This window comes from Haliotis rufescens, unplaced genomic scaffold (assembly GCF_023055435.1).
Source record: "Haliotis rufescens isolate VD_foot unplaced genomic scaffold, xgHalRufe1.0.p SCAF_14, whole genome shotgun sequence".
Classification (NCBI taxonomy): domain Eukaryota; kingdom Metazoa; phylum Mollusca; class Gastropoda; order Lepetellida; family Haliotidae; genus Haliotis; species Haliotis rufescens.
Window position 1 is genome coordinate 5,425,103 of NW_025963824.1, and position 24,151 is coordinate 5,449,253.

At 38.2% G+C, this 24,151-nt stretch overlaps 1 pseudogene; it reads left to right on the forward strand.

The window, feature by feature from the left end:
* Window positions 1-1,366: 1,366 nt before the first annotated feature.
* On the forward strand, window positions 1,367-4,452 carry LOC124111855 (annotated as a pseudogene).
* The last annotated feature ends 19,699 nt before the right edge of the window (window positions 4,453-24,151 follow it).

Here is a 24,151-nt window from a genome sequence, read left to right on the forward strand (position 1 = left end):
CCCCGAAAATCCGGGGATTTACGACGGAGATCCCAGGAACTGGTATGTGTCCCAGCTGAGAGCACGAATTGCCAGGGACATCGGTATTCAACATCTTCCCCCGAGTCTCACCAAAGCACAACTTCTGGCGATTTATTTACGCAACCGCCCATCAGAGTCGTCACGTGGACAGTCAGGAGAGCCTGAATCATCGGATGCCACCGAGGTTCACAGGACACACTTGCCCAGTAGGACTGTCTCCTCCAGTGTCACCATTACCTCAGCTGACCACAATGGGCCCAACTCGTGTGTGTCTGACCTTCAAGGTTTAACCATGACAGTCAATCAACTGGTTGCATCAGTGGCTGCACTAGCAGAGAAGGCCAATTCAACAACCAATAACAATGCCAATCACACTGTGTCTTCAAATACCATAGACAGTCAGTTTTCTCTGCAGACTGCCTTACATGACAGAGTTCAACATGGTCAAGGGCCACCAGGCTTCTCCACCACATGTCCCTTCACCCTCAATACTGTTTATGACAACACAGCCTCAAGCACTACCCATCATGTTACAGGTAAGTTTGGCTTAGACCCTAATTCCCTTCCCCGTGTAGATACAGTGTCTGCCAGTTTACGTCAGCACATAGTGGAAGGTAGAGATGTCAACCTAGCACTGCTACTAGTTCCAGATGATATACCCACTAACCCTCGTACCATTGAACTGGGGAATGGTGAATTACGACTTAAACCAGCCGGAGATCCCAGACTACAGAAAACCCTCAGTCTCAAACACTTCATTACTGCTTTCAATCGCTACAAGAGAATTATGTTGACCCGATGGCCTTAGAGAAGTGTAGAATTGGACAGATATCTTGATCTTATTTTGAGCCTTAGCAACGAAGGTGACGAAAGTGATTTCTACACCTACCATAAGATGTTTTCAGCCAAAGCCGCTTCAGCTCTTGTGCAGTCCAATGTCAAAGTAGATTGGAGCAAGTTGGATCAAGAGTTATACCTAAGAATTTTCAATTCTGACAAGACCAATAGGTGTCAACACTGTCATGGAATCAACCACCCCACAGAAGTTTGCCCTTTAGCCATCCACCAGGCTAGTGCCAACAGACGAGATAGGAATCTCCCACATATGTCCAATCGTAGCCAAGCCCGACCTCGAAACCAAGATGCTCAAGGTCGTCAAATTGTGTTTCATGAAGGACGTCCAGTGTGCAATAATTTCAACTACAAATCGTGTGTACGTCCAAACTGTAGATTTGCTCATGTCTGTGCTGGATGTCAGAAGAATCATGCAATCAAGAAGGGTTCCAAGACATCAGACAAATCAACACGGTCCAAGTGACTACCCCTCAATGCAGTCGTATCTCCAATGAAGGTAGACATTTTACAGCAACAACTGGGAAAAAATCCTGATAAAAATTTCGTGCAAGAACTGGTTTCGGGGATATCAGATGGGTATTTTACAGGCATAGATCACCCCCCTACTAGGACATATGAGTGCAAGAATTTGTTATCCACCAGAGGACGCAAGAAGTCTGCAGCTGTCGACACTCTTCTGCAACAGGAACGAGACAGGGGCTATCTCATTGGTCCGTTTGATATATCACCCTTCCCAATTCACCGCATCAACCCCATTGGACTGGTCGAAGGAAAGTATTCCAGAAAGCAGAGACTGATTGTGGATATGTCGGCTCCTCACGACGATTGTGTGAATCCCAGCCTCAATTCCTTGATCGACAAGGACAAGTATTCCTTGTCATATGTGACAGTGGATGATGCCATCAATGTCATCCAACAACTTGGGCCAGGATCTGTTATGTGTAAAACTGACATCACAGATGCTTTTAAACTTATACCCATCCACCCTGACCTGTGGCATCTTCACGGTATCAAATGGCGCCAACAGTTTTATTACTTCACTAGACTAGTGTTTGGATGTAGGTCCAGTCCTAAAATATTTGATCAGTTGTCCATAGCCATATGCTAGATAGCCCAAAACTGTTACCAGATACCACTCATTCTTCATCTGTTGGATGACTTCATATGTTTCGACAAAGACCATTCTCTTGGACAGACTATTATGAACAATCTGCTCACTATGTTTCATAACTTGGACATTCCCTTATCTAAAGCTAAGACGGCTGGTCCTTCGGAATGCCTAGAATATCTTGGCATCACCCTGGATTCTTCTCGGATGGAGGCCCGCCTGCCTACGGAGAAAGTACAGAGAATTGTCACCTTGATCGACCATTTAATCAAGAAAATCCATGTGACTAAGAGGGATCTCTTAGTGATTCTGGGACACATGAACTTTGCCATGCGCATCATTAGACACCTATTAGGGGTAGCTCACTCTGTTTCCAACCAACGGAATATTGTGCATCTCTCAGCTGACTGACTGCTGGATTTCCAAATGTGGCGCTACTTTCTTCAAAATTGGAATTGTGTCTCCATGTTTATTACAGACACTATCAACTCACCTGATTTTCAGTTGTACACAGACGCGGCAGCATCTCTTGGATATGGTGGTTTCTTCCAAGGCAGATGGTTTTCATCCACCTGGTCCACAGAACTGATTAGTTTGGCAGGAGAAAACTTGTCAATAGCACTCTTGGAGTTATTTCCCATTGTGACAGCTGCCCATTTATGGGGACCCATGTGGTCTAATAAGTGTGTGTGTTTCCACTGTAACAACCAGGCCACTGTTGCTATCATCAACAAAGGCAGATCCCCTATCCCTCTTATCATGTGTTTTATGAGACAATTAACTTTACATGCTATTCAATGGAATTATGTGCTAAACATGTTCCTGGTGTGGATAATGCTATAAGTGATGCTCTCTCACGATTGCAGATAGCCAGATTTCGTCACCTAGGACCAGATGCAGAGTGTCACCCAACCCCTTGTCCTCAGCTGACAGACCTGATGTACCCGTAACCCATGGAGGAACTATCGAGGCAGACATGGAACTTTTGTGGTCATCAGCTGTGTCTACCAGAACATATCAGGTCTACCAATCAGGAGTTAACACATTTCTCACTTTCATGACTATGCAGGTGTTCGTGTGGACTACTACTTTACCTCCTATCTCGGAAGACATTCTCATTAGATTTGTGGCACACTGTTATCGTAGATTGTTGCTGCGATATTCTACCATTAAATCATACCTGTGTGGCATTTGGTTTAGGTATTTACAAGTGGGTTTACCTAACCCTTGGACATCCGGTTCTTTAATTCGGTTGTAAACTATTGTGCAGGGGGTTAAGAGACATCAAGGGCTGTCCACATCACCCCGCTTGCCAATAACAACTCCTATCTTAACTAAGATGTGTATGGCTCTAAATCATGGTGTTTTTGATCCCTACACCTGTGGACTACTGAAAGCAGTGTGTTGTCTGGCTTTCTTCGGCTTTCTCCGTTGCGGAGAATTTGCTTGTGACACTGACAACTTTAAACCAGTTTACAATCTTACCCTTAGAGCTGTGCAATTCTCCAGGATCTCGGCTTCATTCACCTTGCTGTTGGCAGCTTCAAAGACAGATCCATTCCGGAAAGGAGTCACCATCACCTATACAGCCATGGGCAATTGTGTATGCCCTGTAGCTAGTATGCAAGCCTACCTCGTTCAACGCCATCACTATGCCTTGCATAGTGCTGATCCTTTATTTGTTACTGTAGATGGCAAGGTATTGTGCAGGACATATTTCATCGTGCAACTTAAGAAACTATTAAGACTGTGTGGTTATGATGACAATGCCTATAATGGTCATTCCTTTCGAATAGGAGCCGCTACATCAGCAGCCAGTGCTAAAGTACCAGATCACCTCATACAAGTCCTTGGTCGGTGGTCATCTTCTTGTTACACCAGATATATACGTACACCTCAAGATGTTTTGTGGCGTGCTCAAAAAGATATGGCTTATCTTTGTTAACATTGGCTATAATACCCTTCTCCACATCGCCCAGTGTATATATTCATGTTAGAATTTATCTGTAAAACCTTTTCTTCAAGTGTAATGTATTATCATGATTATATAGCATATTTCTTGATTCCGATACACATGGTAGTTCACTACATATTCTTACGATTGTTGTTTGTTTCTCTTGATACAGGTTAGAAGATAGTTACCACCTTGGTTATAGGGCATACAATTGTTACGTCCTTGTACGACTATGACCAGTTTACATTCTGTGTAGTTATTTTGGGGGGATTCTCATTTAAAAATTAATCATAGGCATACTTCTTAATTCTTTCATGTTCATTTGGCAGAGTATCCGCCGGTAGTTGCGGATATTCATGGCCCAAAAATGTTTGTATTTTCACCACTAGGCCTGGTCATCTCAGCGCTTGACACTGCAGGGCGTTTCCCCTCAGGATGGGGTCGAGTGGTTTGCTGTATTACATAAGTAATGGGAATCCCCCAGCCCAAAAGAAATAAATCATTATTATTTGTATGTGTCAGTATAAATTTGTCATTAATGCAAAGTTTTGTTTAAAAACAAGTTGTAAAACATATTTGACTATACTATATTCAGAAACAATTCATGAAACATATTTGAGCATAACAGTATTGAATGATAAATAGTATAAATTAGGTCAGTACACAGACAACACAATTTTTCTTAAACGGAGAGGCAGAGTGCCTGTATGCATCAATACATATACTTGATTGTTCCTTCAAAATATCTGGACTTAAAATAAATATTGATAAAACAAAAGCCATATGGATCGGGTCGAAAGCAGGTAGCTCAACAAATAATTGTGAAGATTTAAAATTAGACTGGCATGTGGGCAATTTTGAAGTGTTAGGAATTATTCTCAACCCCCATTTGCAAGATCTATGGGTTATCAATACCAGAAAAAGACTTGAAACAATAAATAGGCTATTGGCAAATTGGAGAAGTGAGTGAGTGAGTGAGTTATTATTTAACGTCACATGGGCAATATTTCAGCCATATCGTGACGAGAAATTACATTTATGATACATTTATGATACATATATTTAAACTGAATAAAAAGCTGTCAACGAAGGACAGTAGAATAACTAGAATATCACAGACTTGATTTAAAACTAGTTGAGAATATTAAAAGGCAGTAAGCATTAATGAACATCACAATTTAAAAATGGGCTAGAAATCGTCAGCAACTGAAGGGAGATCACCATACTGGAGACCATGGGGACTTACAGTACTTTTGCTTCCTGCATGGACCCCGGCAGGATTTATATCATCCCTTCAGTCACTGGCGACAGTGTACCAGTTAAGCCTTAGATTAAAATAACGAAGATACTACGTTTAAAAGCCTAGTGTGCAGAAAAATACTTCGAATGATTTGGGACTTACATACCCTCTTAGGGGGACAATAATTTTACGCTACTTCAACCCCCCTCAAGGGTACAGCCACTAACAATCTAAGTTATGAATTTCGCACTACCAATTTGTAAAACAATACATTGAACACATCAAAATTTATGAAAAAGCTCTATTTCCTTTAAAAAACATAATATTAAACGAGAATTAACATCATTAAAAAGGTCCTTAATTGTTTTTACATTGAAATATTTATCCCTTGTGATGGAAAAATCAACACAGTCAAGCAGGACATGCTTGACCGTGATTCTTTCATCACAAGGGATACAAAACGGAGGATCCTCACCTTGTAATAAATATTCGTGCGTATATCTGCTGTGGCCAATACGACATCGTCGCATAATGACCTCTTCAAATCTGGACTGACAGCCCAAGTAGGTGTAACCGATATTTGGTTTAATTTCATGTAATTTATTGATACCTACTTGGGCGTCCCACTTCTGTTGCATAAGATCTCGGATGTAAGATCGAATCATGGGTTTAAAATCAGTGTATGGGATCAGAAGTGGTGTCACAGATTTGTTGAGGGATGCTTTTGCAGCAGCATCGGCCATTGTGTTACCTTTGATACCAACATGGCTTGGTAACCAACAAAAGATGATGTCATATTGGCCAGTAGCAAGATCATTAAATAACTCAAGAATTTGGATTAAAAGTGGATGTTTTGAAGACATATTTTTAATTGCCTGAAGACATGAAAGAGAATCTGAAAACAGTATGAATTGTTTATGTTTAGATTGATTACTGATATATTTAAGTGCTGTAAAAATGGCGTTTGCTTCTGCAGTGAATATGGAACAGTTATCAGGTAAACGGGAAGAGATTGTTCTGGATCCAATGACAGTGGCACTAGCAACTCTGCCACCATCCTTGGATCCATCGGTAAATATAGATTTATAAGGGTCATAATTGTTTCTAAGTTGGTGGTATTCTTGTTGGTATATTAATTGGTTAGTATCTGATTTCTTAAGTTTGGTTAATGTCAGGTCTACCTCTGGCTTTACCATTTGCCAAGGAGGAGATGAGAAAAGTTGAGTAGGAGCTATATCTTGGAGTTTAATATTTGAAGCTGATATTGCAGATTTTATTCTAATTCCGAGTGGTGGATGGAGTGCCGATTTCTTATTGTAAAGATCTTCGTAGAGAGGATGGAATATACATTCAAAAGCTGGATTTGACGGATTAGAATATAATTTAGTGATGTATTGTAGAGATAATTTTAGTCGGCGTTGTTTAAGAGAAGGCTCATCTGCTTCTATATAGAGACTGTGAATGGGAGACGTTCTGAAGGCTCCAAGACAAAGCCTCAGACCCTGATGATGTATCGTATCTAGTTTTTGTAAATTACTTTTGCAGGCTCCACCATAGATGATGGAGCCATAATCAAGTTTGGAACGAATTAGTGACCTGTACAAGTGTAAGAGGGTTGTTTGATCCCCTCCCCACTTTGAATTAGAAACAACTTTTAATAGATCGAGTGCCTTCAGGCATTTAGCTTTGAGGTATTTAATATGCGGGAGAAAAGTTAAGTGATGATCAAAAATAAGTCCCAAGAACTTGGCTTCCTTAACAACTTTGATAGGAGTGCCATTCAGAAATAGTTCAGGGTCCTTATGCGGTTTATATTTTTGGCAGAAATGTATGCAATTAGTTTTTGATTTAGAAAATTTAAACCCGTTTTCTAGACACCACTTGTGAATTTTATTAAGACATAATTGTAATTGCCTTTCTATTGTGTGCATATTTTTACCACGGCAAGATAGATTAAAATCATCCACAAAAAGTGATCCATCAACTGAATCATTTAAAACTTTTGACAAACTGTTAATTTTTATACTGAATAAAGTGACAGACAAAATACTGCCTTGTGGGACACCCTGATCCTGATTATAATGATCAGACAGGGTTGTACCCACTCGGACTTGAAATTGCCTGTCTGTTAAAAACTGGGATATAAAATGAGGCAGACGGCCTCTTAATCCAAAATCATGAAGATCTTTTAAAATACCATGTTTCCATGTTGTATCGTAAGCTTTTTCTAAATCGAAAAAGATCGATACAGCATGTTGTCTATTTACAATGGAATTTTTAATGAACGATTCTAAACGCACTAAATGATCGATAGTACTTCTGTTTTTCCGGAAACCACATTGTATATTGGTAAGAAGATTATTTGTTTCCAAGTACCACACTAATCGATTATTTACCATGCGTTCCATCGTTTTACAAACACAGCTAGTTAAAGAGATAGGTCGGTAATTTGATGGATCAGAATGATCCCGCCCAGGTTTGGGAATGGGGATAACAATGGCTTTATGCCATGAAGCTGGAAACATCCCAGATGTCCAAATATCATCGAATATATTTAACATAGTTTCAAGGCATGATTCGGGCAAGTGTTTCAGCAGCTGATAATGAATATTATCAGCGCCTGCTGCTGTATCATGAGCTTGCCCTAAGGCAGTATATAGCTCATGTAGTGAAAATACCTCATTGTAATCTTCACCATTCTCAGATGTAAAATTTACTTTTTTCTTTTCCTGTTGGAGCTGATATTTTTGAAATGCAGGAGCGTAATTAGATGAAGACGAATGTTGAGATAACGTTTTCCCAAGTCTATTGGCAATATCAGATTTAGTCGTTAGTAAAGTATCGCCATCCTTTAGATGGTTTACTGTAGAATTTGATCCCTTGCCTTTGATCTTTTTGATCATGTTCCATACCTTGGACATGGGGGTACGAGAGTTAATTTTTGAGACATAATTCTGCCAGGATTGACGTTTATTTTGTTTGAATAGACGTCTTGCCTTAGCATTTGAAATTTTGACGATGTTCAAGTTATGGACAGTGGGATGTTTACGGAAGTATTTCTCCGCCTTCTTACGACATTTCCTAGCGTGTTTGCAAGTGTCATCAAACCACGGTTTATGAACACGTGGGTTGATCGAGGACTTAGGTATTGATTCATCAGCAATTTCATTCAGTAGATCTGAGAACAACTGAATCGGGTCAGTAACATTCTGAAAAGACGTAGGTAGTAATTTATCTTTGCATAAAGATTGAAATAAAAGCCAATCAGCCTTCACAAAATTCCATCGAGGTGAAGGTGGATCATCAGCAGGATTAATTGGTTTAAGCACCGTGGGGAAATGGTCACTCCCACATAGGTCATCATGGACGGACCATGAGAATTCATTCAACAACACTGAATCCGTCAAAGACAGATCTAATGATGAATACGTACCAGTTGCAGGGTGTAAGTAGGTGTCCGAGTCATCGTTAAAGATGCAAAGATCATTATCGGAAACAAAATCCTCGATCACTTTTCCCTTTTGATTAATGGTTGAACTTCCCCATAGAGGATTATGCCCATTTAGATCACCCATGATGACACAGGGCTTGGGGAGCTGGTCGTATAGTTTTTATAGATCATTACGATGAAGATTTGAAGATGGAGGAATGTATAAGGAGCAAAGTGTGAAGGCAATATGCAGTGTAAGTCTAACTGCAACTGCTTGCAAATTCGTGTCAAGCGGAACAGGACTGTGAACAATGCCCTGCCGCACCAACATAGAAGCACCTCCAGTAGCTTTATCTCCCGGAGGAGAAAAAGAATGATAGGAACTATACTGCCTTAAATCAAATTTATCAGTATTTTTTAAGTACGTCTCTTGTAAACAAATTGCTGATGGAATATAAAATCAGTTGTTAATAACTGTAGTTCGTTAAAATTGTGCCGAAGCCCTCTGCAATTCCATTGAAGTACATTTAAATGATTCATGGTGGTTCCACAGGAGATCGCTCACGTGAATGTGAAGAGGAGACACAACTGTTGTTGTGATGTGAGGATGGAGTAACATCCATCTCTAAAGGATCAAAGAAGTTGTGAACATCTGCAGATGTTTCAGTAGGAGTCGGGATCTTTGTTGTAATTTTCCTGTTTTGTTTTTTCTTTTGTTTTCTTGACGGGTCAGCTGATGTTTGTACAGTAGCTGACATTTCTGGAGCTGCTAAAGATTGAGTCAAAGTTTCACTCATAATCTTAGATGGTGGAGAAGGGGCACATGCTGTATTAGCTAACTGAGGTGTCTGGCTTTCAGATGTTGTCGTAATAGGCATTGGATGTTCAGAATTTGTCCATGTCAAATCAGTTTGACATTCTATGGATCTAGTTGTGGAAGGGCGAGAGACAGCTGCAGCATAGGTTTGTGTTGATGGAGGAGACCGGCTGGCAACAAGTTTTTTAGCATCTAGATAAGACAAATTATTTTGACATTTGACAGTCAAAATATCCTTTTCAAGTTTCCACAGTGGACAGGATTTGGAAGATGCAACATGTCGGCCATTACAATTAACACATTTGAGTTCAGCTGTACAATCAGAACCGTCGTGATTGCTACCACAGCGGCAACAAACAGACGATCGATTGCATGTCTTGGACCCATGTCCAAACTTCTGACATTTATAACATCGGAGTGGATTGGGGACATACACCTCCACTCCGATGTTGAAATAGCCTGCCTTTATTGATTGGGGTATCGTTGAAAGGGAGAAGGTAAACAAATATGTGTTCGTAGGAACGAAGGTCTCACCATCTTTTCTTGAGAAACGTTTCACTGACGTGACATGTTGTTCCTTTAATTCAAGAAGTATTTCGTCCTCTGACATCTCAGCCAGACAACGGGCTCTGTCGCGGATGATACCTCGACTTGAATTTAGCGTTCTGTGCTCAGAGACAGCTACTGCAGTGTTTGCAAACATTGTACAATTCAAAAGATTGATAGCTTGCTGTCTCCGTGCACACTCCACCAAAAGCGAGCCGCCCCGGAGCCGTGAAACATTTTTTACCTCTCCGCAAATACCTTCAATGGCTTTGCAAATTGCAAAGGGATTCATTTTTAAAGGATGTTCAGTTCCAGATTCGACTACAAGAAATCGTGACCAATTTGAATTTTGTTGAACAGAAGCAGTGTCAGATGAGAAAGTCTCAGCTTCAAAACGTCTTTTCTTTTCGTTGCGGTTTGAACCAGAGTGATTGGTTGCCATGGTGAAAGTAAATGATTCAGCACCCCTGCTCCCCACCCACCATGGAGTGCTACAAAGAGCGATGTTTTCCTGCACCGGATCTCCAACATGCAAACATCAGGGATACAGAGGTGGTATACTCCAGTAAGAACAACATGAATAGCTGTATTTGTCTAACAAATAAAATGTCAGGCTGGTTCGGCCCATGGCAAGAAATTGAAGACATACAGAACTCAGAGGTCGAAAGTACCAGATTGGCCCATGAGCCACCGCCTTCTGGCGTAAGACTCTAGGCAATTTATTCCATCAAAAATTGGTAATTCATACAAAGTATGCTTGGCCAAGTCCAAAATATACATTATAATACAACACAGGAGTGCATAAACAATATTACGCACAGGGCCTGGCATGACCAGCCGATTGATAAGACCGGGCCCATCTTACCACCCGTCTAGGCGAAGTAAGGGTCGAAGTAGTGTGTTGGGCAAAGGAACACAGTTCCAGGAACCAGTGCCCTCAACTACCAGACTCCCGTCCTCCGCCGACACAGGGACGCAACCCACGGCAAACGGGCTGCCCACTTTGGTCGCCTCTTACGACCAGCAATGGGGTGCTGTGGAAATATTCTACCCCGGTTCCACACGGGGGAAGAGCTATTAGCGCTACCCAGCACTCACCACGAGGAGGTTGCTCTTCACGAGTGCCCAAATTGGAGAAGAAGAAACTTGACACTTATAGGTAAAATTACTATTTTCAAGTCATTGGCTCTCTCAACTCTTGTCCATAAAGACTTTATTACAAACTTAAATACAATTTTGTTTAGAGATTTTAATGGAATGATAAACCAGATGAAATTAAAAGTCAAAATCTGAAAACAAATTATACTGATGGTGGGCTTAGAATGGTGGACATTAAAATATTTATAGAATCACTAACATTATCTACATTAAGAAGGTATTTAAAAAAGAGTAGATATGATAATTCTTCAGTTTTTTCTTTCACTGATTAATGAGTTAATGCTGATAAATATTTATGTGTGAAAAACCCTTTTTGGAGAGATGTTTTAAATGTTTGGGGAAATTATGGCCGAAAATTTACAACAGATTCAGAAAAGATTTCCGAAATTCTATCACTACCCCTATGGCTAAATCACCAATTTAAACATGAAAACTACATAATTAAAAATTGGGTTAAAAAGGGTATAATGACAGTTAAGGACTTATGTTATGAGAATGGATTTCTGCCATTTGAAATATTAAAAGTATGTTATGATATACAGGGTACAATACTAGATTATAATAAGGTTAAACTTAGTTTTACCTAAAGTGAGTGAGTGAGTGAGTTGGGTTTAACGACGCTTTTGACAGTTTTCCAGTTATATCACGGTGTGTCAGCTTAATGTGGGAGGAAAGCCCGAAGCTAGTGATGAGAGTCTCAGATGTTTACCACTTCGGTGAAACCCACGAGCACGGGTATGGTGCTGACAAACCTAGAAACATAATTGGGGCGAACCGGGATTCGAACCCACAATCATAGGTTTCTGGCGTGCCCAAGGGAAGCAACTCTGCACAGCGAATTGCGGCGCCTTAGATGACTGGGCCACCCGTGCCCCGAGTATACCTAAAGAATGGAGAGACACTATCAATCATTATATCCAAATACCAATATATGACTTAAATCTTAGTCCACAATTGAGGGATATATTTATACCCGTTCAAGGATCTTGGTACTTTTATGATAAGACTAATTACAATAACAAAACCACCCTTAGTAAATGGAAAATGGCAGTCTCTTTTTGACGATGATATTCCATGGAAAGAAGTTTATTTAAACTTCAGAAAATGTACTAAAGATATTAAATTGATTGACTTTCAGTTTAAGTTTATCCATAGAATAATTTACACCAAAAAGGAATTATTAAAAATGAAACTAGTTGATAGTGATATTTGCTCTTTTTGTGATTTAAATGGTGAAAACCTTATACATGAATATTGGGAATGTGAATATGTTTAACACTTTTGGAGCAAACTGGAAACCTGTTTAAACCTTGATATCAATACTAGAATAGGACTTCAGCAACCCATACTTGCCGTAAAAGGTGACTGTGCTTGTTGTAAAAGGCGACTTACGGGATCGGGTTGTCAGGCTTGCTGACTTGGTTGATACATGTCATTGATGTCAATCACTGGATTGTCTGGTCCAGACTCGATTATTTACAGACCGCCGTCATATAGCTGAAATAGTACTGAGTACGGCGTTAAACAACAAACCAACCAACCAACCAACCAACTAGGATCTCACTTACCAAATACTCAGTTATATTTGGATTTGACAAAAATAAACTTTTACTAAATCATATTATATTATCCAGTAAAAGATATATATATTTATCATATAATGGGTAGGTTTCCCGGCAGGATAAAGCCAACGGATAAAAACGATATCCGTTGGGGTCATATGCGGATAGAGATGCAAATATCAAAGGTCAAGTAGGGAAACATGGCGTCGCCCTCGTCATTCGGCGATCGAGTCAGAATTGACCATCGGGAATCTGGATAAACTAAAGAGATAATTCTATCATTATCAAAAGAACCGTCAATTCTATGAATTGTTAAAGTATGAAGCAATGCACACATTTCTATCTAAATTTACAATTACTTGTATTTGCATTTTCGCCATCAAATATTTTGTTACTTCAGTCATAATAAACCTCTCCTGATAAATAGCAGTTCCATATTACATTCAACAGACAGACATTATTCATCAAAGTATTTTAATGTTTCGCATGTTTTATGACCTGTAGGAAAACACAATGAGAGAAAAAAGTAATACTTATCCTTCTAATTGTTTGGCTTTACAAAGGTGAAATCTTATTGTGTCTAAGATTAGGAACTAAGAGATGAAAACAAATAATCAAGTAGTGAACTATAATATGTATTCATAATCACTTCCATTATTACTGATTATTTAATTTTAATATTGTGACTGAATAAAGCACTAGTGCTTATTATCCCTGTAAAAGTTTCAAACTTAATGCAGAAAAAACTACATCCACTGTAAATGTAGAAATGGCAAATAAACTATGAAAAATAACCATCAGTCATATCAGCCTTTGAACTAAATTAATGCAGACAAAACTACAGTTGCAGTAAGTAACTATATTGAGCACAAAAACAATGCCAAATAAACTATGAAAAATAACAATCGCTGTCATAGCAGCCTTTGAACTAAATTGATGCAGACAAAACTACAGTTACAGTAACTGTTCTCCCTGACATCCGCAATGTAGGCTACCTAATGTCCAGAACATGATGGATATTTATTTAAATATGGAGTGTCCATGAATGTTTGGGAGCCTAGCAACAAATAAATTGTGTGTACTGTCAGCATTTGTGCTGATCAAGATCAACCGTTCTACAATCTGTTCAACAAGTACACAATCAGTTGCTCTGGTTCTACTGACTGGAATTATGTGCAGTCCAGAAGGAAAACCATGAACTACATTCAGTCCTTTAATTTTGTATAAATTTAAGATGGCATACACAACATTTGAATGTAGACAAAGTGCAAAGTACTTGATCGATGCCACGCTTCCATCTTGAAGAAGTACAACACTGCAGTCCCTTTTCTGCATCCTTGTATATGCTTCTGCATACAGTCGTTTCCCATCAGCATTCAAAACTCTTGAAACTTTTTTCACTTCTCTCAGGTTGGTCACTGGTAATCTTCTGAATATCTCGTCAGTAAGGTCATCTTCAGCAACGGGTTGAAGTGAACCAGCCATTGAACAGTTTGCAGCATCCTGCAACTTCTTCCATTTTGAACATTCACCTTGGGTGATGTCAAGTGTACGTAAAAATACCCTTGCTTGTCGTGCCCTCATAACTTGCTTCAGGACACTCCCTGTCCCATGAACTGACTGGAGTAGCATTGCATTGGAATCTTCAAATGCAAAGCAACTCCAGGCCCACATAGGACCCCACTCTTTAACGTAGAAGCACAGATGTTCTCCAATGTTGTGAACATTAAGGCCACATGAACCGGGGGGATACAAGTCACCAAACTTCTTGTAGAAAGACTCAAGGAGGCACCTGGCTCTACATAGGCTTTCATGTGTTATCTGTTCACCCAACAGCAAAATCACAGCTTCTGATAAGGATGCAAAATGTTTCAGGTACACATCTGGCTTTATGTCAAGCAAACAAGGGACTGCATAGTGTAACAACCACGCATGTAGTTCTGTAGCCTTGAAGTTGCTATAATGTTTCTCTATATCTCTTGGCAGTCGCTCAATACATTCAATTGGTTTGATACTTTGCAGGCGACTGGAAATTTCTTTTAACTTATTGGCAACAAAGAAAGGATTTCTACTTTCTGTAGATGAAAACCAGTTATACATCAGGGTTTTTGTCACTCCTATCAGCACCCCATGCATATAGTCTGGCACAACACCAATGACTAAGTCAAACGCTTTCAATGACAGCAAACCAGACTTTCCCTCGAATCCTTTACTTCGCCTTCTTTCTGTGCCTCTCTCCATCGACAATCTAACATCTGTATCATTCCTGAGAGGGTGCTTCTCATGCTCAGGTCTGAAAGGATAACACCTTGAGTGTCCTCTTCCTTGCTGCACAACCACACCTGGTTCTTCACAAGTTATGCAAGCTTCTGTCCCATTGTAGTAGGTCATATTCAGAATCCCGGCTTTGGCAGGAAGGTCAAATATACCACATACAACAGATAACTTGATAGGAATCCATTCCTCTGCTGTTGTGCTCAGTTGTATGCCTTCTTCATAGAGAGGATTGAGTTGCTTGGATAGAAGATGAATGTAGGGTTGGAATGGAGGTTTACCTTTGCCTTGCCATATCCCAACAAGGAGCATGTTATCACGCGCAAATCTAAGTGATGGTGTCATTTCATTTACAGAAAGAAATATTGGCCATAACTCTATTTTCGAAGATGTGTACAGGTTCACTCTATCTGTATTTAGGAATGCTGTCAGGCTGTTTGGATCGGAGAGGAGTTGTCCCTCATCTTGCAATCTGCAATAAGCTCTCCCATCAGTAATGTCTCGCAGAATGTCATCACGTCTTTCTGCTAGAGTCTTCTTCCTTTCCTTAAGTTAACATTGCTAATAACTTTTATAAAGGATAAGACACTCAGTCAGACCTCATTAAAGATGCTTTTAAACCTTATGAGTTCTTGTCAGGGTATTATCTTTGCACGCTGCAGCAAATTACATAGCTATTTTACTATAGCTATTAGCTAATAAAAGTTATTTTGGTGAAATTTGAGGTGTTTTACTTGAAAGACAAAAGAATCTGGAAACCAGTAATACAAAACGTACACTTAATCCTGAAATGAACAAATTTTACAGCTTCCATATTTTCAATCTTGCAACAGCCTTTCGATAATGTCTTATATTTTTTCTATGGGTAAAACTAAAAAATAGTGCCACGACACTAACGCTCACCTGCTTTAACTTAAATATTACATTTCCATATATTGCATTATATGCTATTTTGATTATATTCACAATGTCTTCAAGTCAAATAAAGGTCTAATATAAAAATAACGCAAGCACCATCAGACATCTGTTGCTTCTCACCATTAGCGGTGTAACGATACGGCGATACAGTATTGTATCCCGATGCACATCCCACGATACGATGCATCGATTTGGAAAAGCATGTATCGCGATACATATGATATTTTCATAACACAATTTTACTTACTTTTAAACATGAAATACGTTTAACAGTTTCAAAGGAATGTCCAGTGAATGAAAACCAGACAATCTGAACGTGCCACCTGCCACGTGCTTGACTATTAACACCTTATATTTTCTTCAACTGTACTTGTCACATCTTTAAGAGAGCAGTAAGACATCAACTTGGCTTAGCCTGTACCAGTAAACACTGTATTGTGATACGTATCGTATCGCGACCCCTGTATCGCGACCCTCTCGTATCGTTACACCTCTACTCACCATGTACATGTACCAAATTAAATATCATTATCTGCAAAAATGGCAGTGTAAGGGTCAAAAATAGCTTTCTCAATGTGGTTGATATGGCGACCATTTTGAATTCCCTGATCACAACAAAATCTTTAGTGCAAACTTATCCTTGCAAAGTTCAGCTTGACTGCTGCAGAAATTTCCAAGAAAAAATCCATATTTCAATACATAAATGACTGGGGGAGTCATGCAAAATACAATGGTCAAATCATACTCCATGTTCTCAGTAATGTCTGCAGCTGTGAGCTGAGACTTTGCAAGGGTGATAAGAGCAACAGTGCAACTCTATGCTGCAGATATAATATAATACCAACATCCACTGATTTAAAATAGGTTTGATCAAATTTGTTCTTTTCAGTATCATAATGCAAGCTATTCCAGGTGAGCTGCAGCTAAATTTCACTTCATTATCTGCATACTGGCCAACTAGTGACCCTGTCTTGAATTTGAAAATTGAACTGGAACGCCCGCATGGGTGGGAACATGCATGCTAAGTTTCAGCTTCACCAGCCCAGTCGTTTCAGAGAAAGTATTGTTTACACATGCCAGAGTTGCTGACGATGACAGGTGACGACAGACAAACAGGCCCTGACTTAAGCTCACTTGCATGGGTGGCCCAGTCGTCTAAGGCGCCGCGATTCGCTGTGCAGAGTTACGTCCCTTGGCACGCCAGAAACATATGATTGTGGGTTCGAATCCTGGTTCTCCCCGATTATGTTCCAAAGTGAAAATAATAGTGGGATGGCATTTAAAAGTTATCCCAGTGGGCTATTCGGGTTATAGCTAAAACGGCACCTCAGCAAAACGTCACTTGGCGAAAACGGCACCGATTGGCGAAAACGGCACCTCGCCTCAAGCGAAAACAGCTACTATTGCCTGGCTAAAACGGCACCCTATTTGTTTTTACCTTGGTAAAATAAATGAAATTAAACTTACATGGTCGCTTGCAAACACCAATAATTGTGAAATGTTAAAACAAGTTCACATTTGAAATTAGCCCCTACTCCAACTATATTCCAACTTAGCCCCAGTGAAAAAGTGACCGGGATCCCACTGGGATCCCGGTATATCCCGGCGGGATTCCGGTTTGTAGACCAGGATTGGTCGGGATTTGGCGGAATGACCGGGATTTCATTACCAACAAGCGGGATTCCGATATATCGGGATTCCGGTATATCGGGATCCCGGTCAATAACCGTATCCCGGTATGGAAAAAAATAATTTGTAAATCACAGCAATGCTCAAAACTGGTCCCACTGCAATTGCTGCAGTTTTGTAAGAAATTGTGCTCTAATAATTAATCATGGTCAGTATATAATTTTTCAGACAATTCTGCAGAAGATATGTTGTAAAATCATTCTGTTGTTTTTAAATTGTTGCATAATGTGTCTGAAAGATTACACTGCATCATAAGTCAAGTCATGAATAAAAAGAATTAAAAAAAAAAAAAAAATACATAAATCAAATTCATTGACTGGTATTTATGAATGAAATATAAGTCGATATTTATGTCACAACAGTATGCATCTCTCTCAGTATGGAAAATAGATTGTTTGTAATGTCACAAAAGCCACAGTTTTATCATGCTTCAAGGAATATTCCGGTCGGAGGTAAGATTTAATCAGGTTAAAATATACATAAATATAAACATTTGTGCAGAAAAAAAACAAATCTACATAGTATCATATTGAAGATACAGTCAAGTCAATCGGACACTCGGCTTAATCCGACACAAGTTTGTGCAACAAATTGATTTAGTTAAAAATACTCCCGTTAATCCGACATTCTCGCAATCCGACACCGACATCAATCATTTGTTTTGAGAGCATTGAAATCACTCTCGTTAATCCGACCGCCATCTTGAAACTAATCACGCGACATGTGCTCGCGCGAGATAAACAACCGATCTTGTGTGTATACAACTGTTGACCGATCACTGTTTATACCTATTGTTTGTGTCCAAATAAACTTGTAAATGATCATCTGTGATGAAATCATATATAGATCAAGGAATAATTCATGAGAATAATTCATGATGAATGAATAAAACAATGAAATGAACGTATTTATTGTTTTTTATTGTCTATATTTCACAAAAGGTGTCTTCCATGTTATCCTGTTTAAGTCTTCTGTGCATGCTCATGACGCAAACGACACACCAAACTTGTATCGCTTGCCGTTAACAGAAGTGGGTAAACGGCAATTCAATTTGTTTAAAATGTTACTTTGCGTAACAACATGGTGGCGCCCTAGGAACATAAATAATTAATGTTAAATTAGAAATAACTTTTGTAACTATTGAAAATTTTCTTTCAAGAATGGTCAAACGCTAACATTATACAGAAATTTCACTTTGAATAAGTTCTTTGAGGCTGGAATATTCCTTTAACTGTGTTCAACCAAATTTGGTGGCACCGACAAGTAAGCACCATCTGGGCTGATAGGTATGAACACACATTTAGTTCTGAGATCAGAGATAGGAACCAAATGCATGGTGTCATTTGTGACCACAGAGACTATATGTCCACACAAAGATGACATATTTTGAGTGTAAGATGACAATATACTGTGCTGCTTGCAATTATCATCAAACTTGATGACCGAGCAGTTTAATGGTCTCATTTCCTTAATAACTGCAAACAGCTCAACATCAGCTTCCACAAAATACTCCACCACACCATATAAAGTAACACCTTGTTGCTCATATGCTACAGTGTACGAATTTCTACACTTCACACGATCATATTGTCTACTGAAAAATATTCCTTTGGCACTTAATGCGCGGAAGAACTTGCAAAATTTGGTCTCTTTCTTCAATTTGAAAGTATCAATGAAGGCGTCATCCGGCACATATTCTTTCTTCTTTCCCAGCACAGTTATAGCTGTTACATCATCTTGCACCCTAAAATATATGCAAGTTGATCCTTTTGAGAAGTTTATCAATTTAGTGAAAGTATAAATCTATAAACAGCATTTTAGTGAAAGCCATTTCCATTACTATGCCTTTGTTAATTACAACATTGATGCAGTTTTAATTATGTCATTATTTCTAACTATAATGAAACATTAACTGGCTGTACTCTGTTGTGATATACCAAAACCATCAGACTATAGAGTGGTTATTTTCTTACCTGACTAACTGCATTGACAATGAATGCAAGAAATCCTGGACAGTAGGGTCAACATTGCCATCTTTTGTCAAACTCTGTACCAAAGTAGGAAGTGATTTTGCCATATTGACAGCAAATGTAACCTGGAAAGGAAAAACTACATATTTTATTGTAATATATTGCATCTTCATTAAATTAGGGCAATATTTTAAATTCAGGTGAAATATGAAACAATGTTCTCCTCGATAATTCTTATGTGCTTTTATTTCCGGTTAAATTCATCATGTACAAAATAATATTTGATTTATTATTGTGTATAACTGCGATGTTATATACATTATTTTGAGCATAAAAATGAGGATTTTCAATAAACCAGTTGTTGGTTTTAATTAACATTGATAATGGTATGACATTGCTGTTCTTGTTAAAATGTTATGAATTTAATCTGAATTAAACTTACCTGTTGAGTAACATGACGTGTGCCATGCACCATGCTCTTGAGATGAGAATTCATGGATTCAAACCCAAAGCAAGATGTGGTGAAGAGTGGTCCATGCAGTTTCACAAAATGGGGGAGATGCCTCAACAAATGAACATTCATTGTTTGATGTACAGCACCTGCAAATTTTGTTAAAAGAGGTGAGAGGAAACGATACAGGAGAAATTAGAGATTTTTTTTTTGTGAAAACTTCACTTGGTTTGTAAACCAATTAGCAAAACAAATGATACCATTTATCAACTGATATATATACTTTTCCCAATTTTGTTGGCATTTTGTTAGTTTATCTGTTACATTTATACCTAACCCTGGTTAAATGCTGGGCATTGCCAAAAAACGTAAACAACAGCATTATCAAAGCAGTTAAATTTGTTAATTATATACTTAGCTTCAAAAATAAAGGAACCCCTTAATTGGTTGTTTACTGCATGTTCTTTAGTATATGACACCTGATATAAAGGGTCCTTTCATACAGAGATAGAGGGTTCCTATCTTATTAAAAAGCATAACATATTTACCATATATTTCAGGGAATATTTTACAGAAATCCCTCATCATCTTATTTGCAAAATCCAGCTGCTCTGGTTTTATTTCTTCCAGGTTCAAAATGACCATTGCAGTGACGAGCAAAGAATAGTGGCAAAGATACACAGGCTTCATGACGCTGGACAACAAGGGGATGGAGTGAGTGAGTGAGTTAAGATTTTAAGTCACATCGGCAATATTTCAGCCATATCGTGACTTTCAAAAGTTATATATAATAAATACATGTAAACCATAAAAACCTGTCGACAAGGGACAGTAAAATAACTAGACACAAGGGGATGGAAAAGTGGAACAACCATTCCCGACATTCAGATGCTATGGAAGATATAGACAATATATATGTGTTGTAATTTGAATTAAGCTACATTATTGTGATGAAGCGTGTTTAACAAAGTGGATGCTGCCACAAATTTGTCACACTGACAGCATAAATCTTTGGTACCCGTTATGGGCGATATTTGTTTCAAGCTGAGTATTGTTGACTTAACTATTTACATTTCATACACAAATATGAAGAAATATTACAGCTGCATTGAATATTAACTCCATTCATATTATTACTGAGCTTATATATTTTGAACACTGCCTAATCTACAATAAACAGCCAAGCATATATAATACATGATAATACGCTATTTCATGCACATCAGATGACAAGGCGACTAGCACACAGTTAAACAAACCTAACTAGTTGACCTAAACATTAACCATAAGATGTCATGACATGTACCTTTCCAGTGACTATGGTCTGTGAGGGTCCTGGGTGTCCTTGCCACAAAGTCTGGTACCTTGATGGCTTGGAATTTCTTGTTTAGGAAGGCAACCTATGAATTATGAAAAACATTGTATTTCTTTTGTACTGAATATAAGACCAACCTATTTTTTTAATCAAAGTTGAGTTTAGAGTTTGGGTGTTTAAAGAGCATTGCAAATGTGATTCAATTTTTTCCCCTCACTTTTGCATTTTTAGGGTCAGCCAAAAACAAATAAAATAACAGAAATGTGGATGATTTAATTGGACCAATTAAAAACGTACCTTATCTCCAATATAATATTCACTTCCACGTGGTCCTTTAAACCAGTACTTCATCAGGGCTTTTACCACACCAAGAAGAACGCAATGCATCCAGTCTACAGCAAAGACCTTTGGTAGGTCCACATAACTTAAAGTGGCAAGAGGTGATGTTCCTTTAATTCCACGAACCTGGAATAATGAGGGGAAAAACTCATTGACTACAACTTTTGTCACTTCATATAAAAGATGCAGGCAATTTGTTATAGTTAATAATCCATTGTATTCCATTCAAGATCCGAACGAGAAAACAACTAAAGAAACATCTATGAAAAATTTTCAAACTGACATTGACACTATCATGCAGGGCTCCAGATAAGGGCTGTAGTGTTCTATGTACATATATATATATAAAAAGATACAATGTGATTAATAATTAATAGCATATCGATTACGCTTTCAATAACAAATATATGCCCTCTGATTTATGACCAGACGTATTTCACAAGGAAATATTTTCAGTCCTAGCTGTTACTTGTAGTAAAAAGCTAACAGATAATGGAGATTTTTCTTCCAATGTAGAGAAAAAACACTGTCTCATTATACATGAATATATATGTACTAATTTTCACTCCGTACTATAGTATAACATGGTTGATTTATGCCGCTACTCCTTTACTCCATAAAGGTGGAGTACTCATTATATTTAAAACTTATCTCGAGCCCTGAAACTATACTAATTTATTTTAAAAAAGCCATGTTTATATCTGCACACGAGTATGACTTACTGCATCATTGTGAACAGTGCCATTAGCATCATCTAACCATGACACATGTGTTCTCATTTCATTATCATCAGTGAATGGGTAGTAACGAAGCATGGGTAAGTTTGGACGAGGAACTCCTTCATCAAGGCAGACAGAACATGCAGATTTCCCATTAAACTGTTTCATGCAGGCCACCATAGCCTTTGCTGGCAGATCCAAAGTTGCAACTAATAGATGTCCAAAAACTCTAATGGTTCCACTTTTAGTTATGACATCAATTCCTGTAGGAGTGAAAATGTGTTCGTCAAGCAACTTTATGTACAATGACTGTTGACACACAATCAGACTAAAATTATAAACAATATTATATTTGCTCTTCGTTCCTATAAAAATAACTCCATCTAGTGACTTGGGAAAGAGTTGATGATAAAATGCCCATGTTGTATAAAACTTTTATGAATGCTTTTATTGCAGTAAATATTTCTTTCAATGTTGTATCTTTTAGTAAATTCATTATTATTATTTTTATTTTATTAAAATAAAGACATGTTTGCCTAATTAAAATATGATTCTTTCGTGGGCCTCGTTGTTCCCCTGGACAAGAGGCCCATAATATGTTACATGTAAAAAAAAATTAATCATAAAAAAAATAATAAATCCCAACACATCATGCCAATTAAAAGAAAAAACCAAACAATTACCTTGCATGTGTAGTTTCTGAAGTGTAGTGATCAGTGGTTTGAGATAGGTTGTCATGTTAGGTTTCTCAGCTTGACAGAAGACATAACATGGAAGGAGGTACTTCTTTGAAAACCTGCAAGTCATTGGGATTTTCAATCATGAATTAATCAAATTAAATATTAACAGGAAGTAATTTATGGTCGCCTATAAATTTGTGGAAAGCCCTATAATGCTATCATGTTTATCTACTGTAATGATTTCTAATATTCTTTTGTACATAAGTTAACATGATCATAATGTCATTACATCCACTAACCTTAGTTTTATGGGCAATTCATTTATTGCCATATAAACAGGCCACAGAGAACTCTTTTTGGCAGATGAAAAAACTGAAACTCCATCTGTTTAAAAAAAAAAGCAAAGTGAAACTGTTCAATTTAGTATGATAAATAAAAAGGAATTGGAACTACTAGTTAACTATTTCAACTGCGCTGAATTTGAACCATGTACACACAAGCAATATGTTAGAAATCTTTAACAACAGTCTTTGAAATCATGTATTGTCATTCATCAACTTCAACAAAGAACAACATTAAACATTATATTTAATACCTGTATTCATGGTGAATGTCAAATGCAAAACCTTTTGCATTGTTGCCACTGTTGATGAACACTTGGCTTGAAAAGCAGCAAACACTCGCTTGTGTTCACTTCCATCTCTGATATCTCGAATGTTGTCTATGTCATCAGCATTTTTTGGTCCGAGTTTCCGCAACAAGTTTTTGGAAAGTATCCTCTGAAAATAATATTCTGCAGTTAAAGTGAAACCAGGCAACAATTTTACCTGAAGAATGCATAGTTGGTGGACTATTATGTATTATTATTTAATATATGTGTAGGATGTAGTATAATAATTGTTATTCAATTAATGATTCCATCAAAGACACCTCCTTAAACATGTTCAAGACCATATTTAGTTTATTTACCTCTGACAAGATCTGATAACTGTTGTTCAAAACCAAGATCAGCAAAATCCAACACTGTGGCATCTTCACACACAACACAAGTTTTTCCACTGGCAAGAAATCTTTGACATCTACTACAGAAATTGTTACTACAAGG